The sequence below is a fragment of the Odocoileus virginianus genome, chromosome 3, assembly GCF_023699985.2.
Source record: "Odocoileus virginianus isolate 20LAN1187 ecotype Illinois chromosome 3, Ovbor_1.2, whole genome shotgun sequence".
Lineage (NCBI taxonomy): Eukaryota > Metazoa > Chordata > Mammalia > Artiodactyla > Cervidae > Odocoileus > Odocoileus virginianus.
The window spans coordinates 46171011-46179828 of record NC_069676.1 but is presented as its reverse complement, the minus strand read 5'-3'; the positions used below and the strand labels follow the sequence as shown (position 1 = coordinate 46179828).

Here is an 8818-nt window from a genome sequence, read left to right as displayed (position 1 = left end):
TTTTTGTTGTTGTTTGCTTCATTTTCTATGTAGTTGTCAGCACTTTAGGCCCAAATTCTGCCCTTTTAAAAGACCTCTTGTTTAGCTCTCGGACTTGCTCCAATCTGGCTTAGTTACTTCTCTGTATATTGCATAGCTATCACCTTAGTGCCTTCTTTCGCCATCAGGATGAAGGTTTAGTACATTTCTTCACTTTGATGCACATCTTGTTTCTTAAATTTTGTGTTTTTCTATTTTGCTTACTCCCTCATTTTGGTGGATAACATTTTGGTATCTTCCTGAGAAAGGGTCATAGGAAGCAAATTTTTTGAGACCTCACATACCTGAAAAATTTACTCTCATTTGATTGATATTTAAAATCTTTAAACTACTATTTTGGTAGAGTTTAGAATTATAGATTGGAAACATTTTCCTATAGAATGTTGAGGTAATTGTTCCAATGTCTTCTAGTTTCCAGTGTTGTGTTGAGAAATCTTATCTTGTCTTGGATGCTAGTCTTTTGTAGCTTACCTGTTCTTCTCCCCTCCCCCTACCCCTTTAGAAGCTTTTAGAAATGCTTTGTTTGGCCCCAGCACAGTGAAATTTCCCAATGATGTGACTTTGGTTTAGAACTTTTTAGTTTCTCGTGTTTAGTACTCCTGGACTGTTTCAATCTATAAATATGTCTCTGTGGCCTGATAAACTCTCTGCATCTGGGGTGGACTGAGTAAGATCGACTCCTGCCGCTGCTTAGCAGAGACCATCTTCCAGCAGGTGATCTCATGTCCCCCTGCCCAACTCAGGAAGTAGAACCAAGGACAAATCAAGGCAGATAACAAAAGGACCATTCTTAAGTACTTGAAACTATTGAAAAAATGTTGTAAATAAAATATTTTGGTATTAACATTATAGTGAACAATGCTTATATCGAAATGTTTACAAACTTCTCTTAACTTTTTCTTTCACACTCACCCTTCCATTGAAACTGCTTTAGATTACCAGTGATCTCCACATTGTCAAATCCAGATTGATGTAGATGATTCACTCTCCAACTTGTAACTTCTGTTTCTTGCAGCTTCCAGGACTTCACAGGATTGGTTTTCCTTTTACCTCTGGTTGCTCTGTTTCCATCTGCTTGTTCCTCATCATTTCTCTGACCTATTAATGTTGGAAAGTCTTGAGGCTCCTTCCTCAGACATCCTCTATTTTTTATCTGTGTTTACTCCCACATGGTAACCATCCCAAAATAATATCTTTTTTTTTTTTTTTTCTTAAATTATCCCCTTTTGCCTTCAAGAGTTAGCTCTACTCTTAGGGCAGACCTCCTGAGAGGGAGATTGCTGCATGTCCTGCCAGACTCCAGAGTTATATCTTTACACCTCACCTAAGTTATATCTTTATAACAGACCTCACCTAAGCTCCAAACTTTGTTTTTAGCTCCAAACTTAAAAAGAAAATACACGTGTTTATTCCTTTTTGACTGTGCCAGGTCTTTGTAGCAGCACTGCCGTGTGAGGGCTTCCCTCTAGGTGTGGCTCTCTGTGGGCTTCAGAGAGCATACAGTTCGCAGCATGCGGGCCCCCCAACTGAGGGATGTGGGCTCAGTAGTTGTGGTGCCTGGGTTAGTTGCCCTGACTCATGTGGGATGTTAGTTCCCTGACCAGGGATTGAAGCTCCACATTGGAAAGTGGAATCTTAACCACTGGACCACCAGGGAAGTCCCTTTAAACTTGTATATTCAACTGCCTACTGGACATTCTCCAGGAAGGCCTTATTGGCTATCGAGCAAGCATTTCAAATGTGACATGTCCAAAACAGAGCTTCCTATTCTCTTCCTCCTCACTCTCAATCTGATCCTCTAACAAGTCATCCCATCTCAGTAAATGGCAACTCTATCCTTCAGTTCAGTTCAGTTCAGTCGCTCAGTCGTGTCTGAATCTTTGCAACCCCATGAACTGCAGCATGCCAGGTCTCCCTGTCCATCACCAACTCCTGGAGTTTACTCAAACTCATGTCCATAGAGTCAGTGACACCATCCAGCCATCTCATCCTCCGTCGTCCCCTTCTCCTCCTGCCCCAATCCCTCCCAGCATTAGGGTCTTTTCCAATGAGTCAACTCTTTGCATAAGGTGGCCAAAGTATTGGAGTTTCAGCTTCAGCATCAGTCCTTCCAATGAACACCCAGGACTGATCTCCTTTAGGATGGACTGGTCGGATCTCCTTGCAGTCCAAGGGACTCTCAAGAGTCTTCTCCAGAACCACAGTTCAAAAGCATCAATTCTTTGGTGCTCAGCTTTCTTCACAGTCCAACTCTCACATCCATACATGACCACTGGAAAAACCATGGCCTTGACTAGATGGATCTTTGTTGGGAAAGTAATGTCTCTGCTTTTTAATATGCTGTCTAGGTTGGTCATAACTTTCCTTCCAAGGAGTAAGCATCTTTTAATTTCATGGCTGCAATCACCATCTGCAGTGATTTTGGAGCCCCAAAAATAAAGTCTGATACTGTTTCCACTGTTTCCCCATCTATTTCCCAGGGCAATTCTAGACTCTTTTTCCTCACACCCAACATCTACTCTGATAGCAAATCTCAACACTAACAGGCTAGATATTTTACATGCTAATCTTTATTGTCTGTTTCCTGTAACAGAATATAAACATCATGAAAACAGAATTTTGTCTATTTTAGTCATTGTTGTATCCTCAGGGCCTACAATAGTGCTGGGTACATAGTTGACATTCAGTAGATATTTGTTCAATGAATTTTAAAAGATACACATTCTTAGGAATGTTTAAAAGTCAAGTTTAGTAAGGCATAACTTACACACAGTAAACTTAATCCTTTTTAAGTATTGATATATGAAAAGTTCTGACAAATATGCACAGTTATGTAGTAACCATCACAATCAACACATAGAACATTTCCATTACTCCAAATTCTTCTGTGCTCTTTATAATCAACCCCTCCACCATCATAGTCCCTGGCAACCACTGATCTTATTTCTGGGTGCATTTACGTATATACATATGTAATATTTTTTAAAGACTTAATTTTCTTAGGGTAGTTTTAGATTTACAAAAAAATTGAGAGAAAAGTACAGAGATTCCCATACATGCCCTGTTCCCATACACATGTAACTACCCCTGTTATCAGGGGTATTGCTTACCACAATGGTACATTTCTACTTACACTGACCCATTGTAATCGCTCAAAGTCTATAGTTTACATTAGGGTTCACTCTTGATGTTGCTTATTCTATGGGTTCAAACAAATATATAATGACATGCATCCATCATTATGGTAGCAAACGGTGTTTTTATTGTCCTAAAAATACCCAACAAGAGACTGACCCAGACTTGCTTGTGAGTGTCCAGGAGTCTCCAGTGGAGGCATGGGTTGGTGGTGGCCTGATGCAGGGTTGGGGGCACTGAATGTAGCAGTACATGTGTGGGATCTTTTGAAGGAGATCGCCATTATCTTCGTTACCTCCACCATAGTTTGGCCCCAGGTAAATAGCAGGGAGGGAACACAGCTCCACCCATAAACAGAAAATTGGATTAAAGATTTACTGAGCGTGGTACAAGCTTCTATCATCAGAACAAGACTCAGTTTTCACCTCAGTCAGTTTCTCACATCGGGAAGCGTCCATAAGCCTCTTATCCTTCTCTATCAGAGGGCAGACAGACTGAAAACCACAATCACAGAAACTAAAAAATCTGATCACATGGACCACAGCCTTGTCTAACTCAATGAAACCATGAGCCATGCCATGTAGGGCCACCCAAGACGGATGGGCCATGGTGGAGAGTTCTGACAAAATGTGGTCCCCTGGAGAAGGGAATGGCAAACCATTTCAGTATTCTTGCCTTGAGAACCCCATGAACAGTACGAAAAGGCAAAAAGATAGGAGACTGAAAGATGAACTCCCCAGGTCAGTAGGTGCCCAACATGCTGCTGCTGCTAAGTCGCTTCAGTTGTGTCCGACTCCGTGCGACCCCATAGACCGCAGCCCACCAGGCTCCCTCATCCCTGGGATTCTCCAGGCAAGAGTACTGGAGTGGGTTTCCATTTCTGTCTCCAGTGCATGAAAGTGAAATGTGAAGTGAAAGAGTGAAGTCTCTCAGTCGTGTCTGATTCCTAGTGACCCCATGGATGCAGCCTACCAGGCCCCTCCGTCCCCGGGATTTTCCAGGCAAGAGTACTGGAGTGGGTTGCCATTGCCTTCTCCACCCAATATGCTACTGGAGATCAGTTCAGTTCAATCACTCAGTCGTGTCTGAATCTTTGTGAACCCATGAACCACAGCACACCAGATCTCCCTGTCCATCACCAACTCCCAGAGCCTACTCAAACTCATGTCCATCGAGTTGGTGATGCCATCCAATCATCTCATCCTCTGTCGTCCCCTTCTCCTCCCACTTTCAATCTTTCCCAGCATCAGGGTCTTTTCCAATGAGTCAGCTCTTCGCATGAGGTGGCCAAAGTATTGGAGTTTCAGCTTCAGCATCAGTCCTTCCAATGAACACCCAGGACTGATCTCCTTTAGGATGGACTGGTTGAATCTCCTTGCAGTCCAAGAGACTCTCAAGAGTCTTCTCCAGAACCACAGTTCAAAAGCATCAATTCTTCAGCACTCAGCTTTCTTTATAGTCCAATTCTCACATCCATACATGACTACTGGAAAAACCATAGCCTCGACTAGATTGACCTTTGCTGGCAAAGTAATGTCTCTGTTTTTTAATATGCTGTCTAGGTTGGTCATAACTTTCCTTCCAAGGAGTAAGCGTCTTTTAATTTCATGGCTGCAGTCACCATCTGCAGTGATTTTGGAGCCTCCCAAAATAAAGTCTGACACTGTTTCCACTGTTTCCCCATCTAATTGCCATGAAGTGATGGGACCAGATGCCATGATCTTAGTTTTCTGAATGTTGAACTTTAAGCCAACTTTTTCACTCTCCTCTTTCACTTTCTTCAAGTGGCCCTTTAGTTCTTTTTCACTTTCTGCCATAAGGGTGGTGTTATCTGCATATCTGAGGTTATTGATATTTCTCCCGACAATCTTGATTCCAGCTTGTGCTTCATCCATCTCCACTGGAAATCAGTGGGGAAATAACTCCAGAAGGAATGAAGAGATGGAGCCACAGCAAAAACAACCCAGTTGTGCATGTGACTGGTGATAGAAGCAAAGTCCGATGCTGTAAAGAGCAATATTGCATAGGAACCTGGAATGTTAGGTCCATTGGAGGTGGTCAGTGATCAAACAGGAGATGGAAAGAGTGAAAGTTGACATTCTAGGAATCAGCAAACTAAAACGGACTGGAATGGGTGAACTTAATTCAGATGGCCATTATATCTACTATTGTGGGCAAGAATCCCTTAGAAGAAATGGAGTTGCCATCATAGTCAACACTAGAGTCTGAAATGCAGTACTTGGATGCAATCTCAAAAATGACACAATGATCTCTCTTCATTTCCAAGGCAAACCATTCAATATCACGGTAATCCAGGTCTAAGCCCTGACCAGTAATGCTGAAGATGCTGAAGTTGAACGGTTCTATGAAGACCTACAAGACCTTCTAGAACTAACACCCCAAAAAGATGCCCTTTTAATTATAGGGGACTGTAACGCTGGGCTGGAAGAAGCACAAGCTGAAATCAAGATTACTGGGAGAAATATCAATAACCTCAGATATGCAGATGACACCACCCTTATGGCATAAAGTGAAGAGAAACTAAAAAGCCTCTTGATGAAAGTGAAAGAAGAGAGTGAAAAAGTTGGCTTAAAGTTCAACATTCAGAAAACTAAGATCATGGCATCTGGTCCCATCACTTCTTGGCAATTAGATGGGGAAACAGTGGAAACAGTGTCAGACTTTATTTTTTTGGGCTCCAAAATCACTGCAGATGGTGACTGCAGCCATGAAATTAAAAGATGCTTACTCCTTGGAAGGAAAGTTATGACCAACCTAGACAGCATATTAAAAAGCAGAGACATTACTTTGCCAGCAAAGGTCAATCTAGTCGAGGCTATGGTTTTTCCAGTAGTCATGTATGGATGTGAGAATTGGACTATAAAGAAAGCTGAGTGCTGAAGAATTGATGCTTTTGAACTGTGGTTCTGGAGAAGACTCTTGAGAGTCTCTTGGACTGCAAGGAGATTCAACCAGTCCATCCTAAAGGAGATCAGTCCTGGGTGTTCATTGGAAGGACTGATGCTGAAGCTGAAACTCCAATACTTTGGCCACCTCATGCGAAGAGCTGACTCATTGGAAAAGACCCTGATGCTGGGAAAGATTGAAGGTGGGAGGAGAAGGGGATGACAGAGGATGAGATGGTTGGATGGCATCACCAACTCGATGGACATGAGTTTGAGTAGGCTCTGGGAGTTGGTGATAGACAGGGAAGCCTGGCATGCTGCAGTCCATGGTGTTGCAAAGAGTTGGACACGACTGAGCAACTGAACTGAACTGAACTTAATAGTCACTTACATACATTAAAACCCCAAAAGGAATTCAGGGTGAAGATTAGGATGAGGCACTCTGTGCTCTGGGAAATGTAACAGAACAGGCTTTCAGATGGTTAGATAGTTTCAGGATACCTTTTTTATGAACCTGGATTCTTGGTTCTTCCCATACAAACCACTAAGATATCTTGCTTAGAGGTGACTTTCGCCTGTCACATATGTACTAACCACCTCCCTTATTCTTTGAAACAGTCCTCATAACTCTCTGAGAGACTCCTAGGTTATAATCCTCAATTTGGCTCAAATTAAAGTTTCCATTTCTTTCTTTAGTTCAGTTCAGTCGCTCAGTCATGTCCGACTCTTTGCAACCCCATGAGCTGTAGCACATCAGGCCTCCCTGTCCAACACCAACTCCTGAAGCCTACCCAAACTCATGTCCATTGAGTTGGTGATGCCATCCAACCATCTCATCCTCTGTAGTCCCCTTTCCCTCCTGCCCTCAATCTTTCCCATCATCAGGGTCTTTTCAAATGAGTCAGTTCTTGGCATCAGGTGGCCAAAGTATTGGAGCTTCAGCTTCAGCATCAGTCCTTCCAATGAAAATTTAGGACTGATTTCCTTTAAAACTGACTGGTTGGATCTCTTTGCAGTCCAAGGGACTCTCAAGAGTCTTCTCCAGCATCATAATTCAAAAGCATCAATTCTCCGGTGCTCAGCTTTATAGTCTCTCATATTCATACATGACTACTGGAAAAACCATAACCTTGACTAGATAGACCTTTGTTGACAAAGTAATGTCTCTGCTTTTTAATATGCTGTCTAGGTTGGTCATAACTTTCCTTCCAAGGAGTAAGCATCTTTTAATTTCATGGCTGCAATCACCATCTGCAGTGATTTTGGAGCCCCCCCAAAATAAAGTCTGACACTGTTTCCACTGTTTCCCCATCTAATTGCCATGAAGTGATGGGACCAGATGCCATGATCTTAGTTTTCTGAATGTTGAGATTTAAGTCAACTTTTTCACTCTCTTCTTTCACTTTCATCAAGAGGCTCTTTAGTTCTTCTTCACTTTCTGCCATAAGGGTGGTGTTATCTGCATATCTGAGGTTATTGATATTTCTCCCGGCAATCTTGATTCCAGCTTGTGCTTCCTCCAGCCCAGTGTTTCTCATGAAGTACTCTGCATATAAGTTAAATAAGCAGGGTGACAATATACAGCCTTGATGTACTCCTTTTCCTATTTGGAACCAATCTGTTGTTCCATGCCCAGTTCTAACTGTTGCTTCCTGATGTGCATACAGGTTTCTCAAGAGGCAGATCAGGTGGTCTGATATTTTCATCTCTTTCAGAATTTTCCACAGTTTGTGGTGATCCACATAGTCAAAGGTTTTGACATAGTCAATAAATCAGAAATAGATGTTTTTCTGGAACTCTCTTGCTTTTTCGATGATCCAGCAAATGTTGGCAATTTGATCTCTGGTTCTTCTGCCTTTTCTAAAACCAGCTTGAGCAATGATGTAAAGTAATTAGCCTCCAACTAATAAAAATAAATGGAAAAATAAATAAATAAAAAGAAAAAAATAAAGCATTGGTTCAAGAAAATATGAAAAAAAAAAATAAAAAAAATAAAACCAGCTTGAACATCTGGAAGTTCACGGTTCACATATTGCTGAAGCTTGGCTTGGAGAAGTTTAAGCATTACTTTACTAGTGTGTGAGACGAGTGCAATTGTGCGGTAGTTTGAGCATTCTTTGGCATTGCCTTTCTTTGAGATTGGAATGAAAACTGACCTTTTCCAGTCCTGTGGCCACTGCTGAGTTTTCCAAATTTGCTGACATATTGAGTTCAGCACTTTCACAGCATCAATTTTTAGAATTTGAAATAGCTCAATTGGAATTCTATCACCTCCACTAGCTTTGTTCATAGTGATGCTTTCTAAGGCCCACTTGACTTCACATTCCAGGATGTCTGGCTCTAGCTGAGTGATCACTCCATCGTAATTAACTGGGTGATGAAGATCTTTTTTGTATAGTTCTTCTGTGTATTCTTGTCACCTCTTCTTAATATCTTCTGCTTCTGTTAGGTCCATACCATTTCTGTCCTTTATTGAGCCCATCTTTGTATGAAATGTTCCCTTGGTATCTCTGATTTTCTTGAAGAGATCTCTAGTCTTTCCCATTCTATTGTTTTCCTCTATTTTTTGCATTGATCCCTGAGAAAGGCTTTCTTATATCTCCTTTCTATTCTTTGGAACTCTGCATTCAAATGGGTATATCTTTCCTTTTCTCCTTTGCTTTTTGCGTCTCTTTTTCTCACAGCTATTTGTAAGGCCTCCTCAGACAGCCATTTTGCTTTTTTACATTTCTTTTTCC

General features: G+C 41.6%; 1 non-coding gene across 1 annotated transcript; it reads right to left on the bottom strand.

Moving 5' to 3' along the window:
- Positions 1-1254: 1254 nt before the first annotated feature.
- LOC139034561 (small Cajal body-specific RNA 11) lies at positions 1255-1389 on the bottom strand. The gene has a single exon (XR_011487097.1). It is a non-coding gene; the product is annotated as a small Cajal body-specific RNA 11 (non-coding RNA).
- Positions 1390-8818: the final 7429 nt, after the last annotated feature.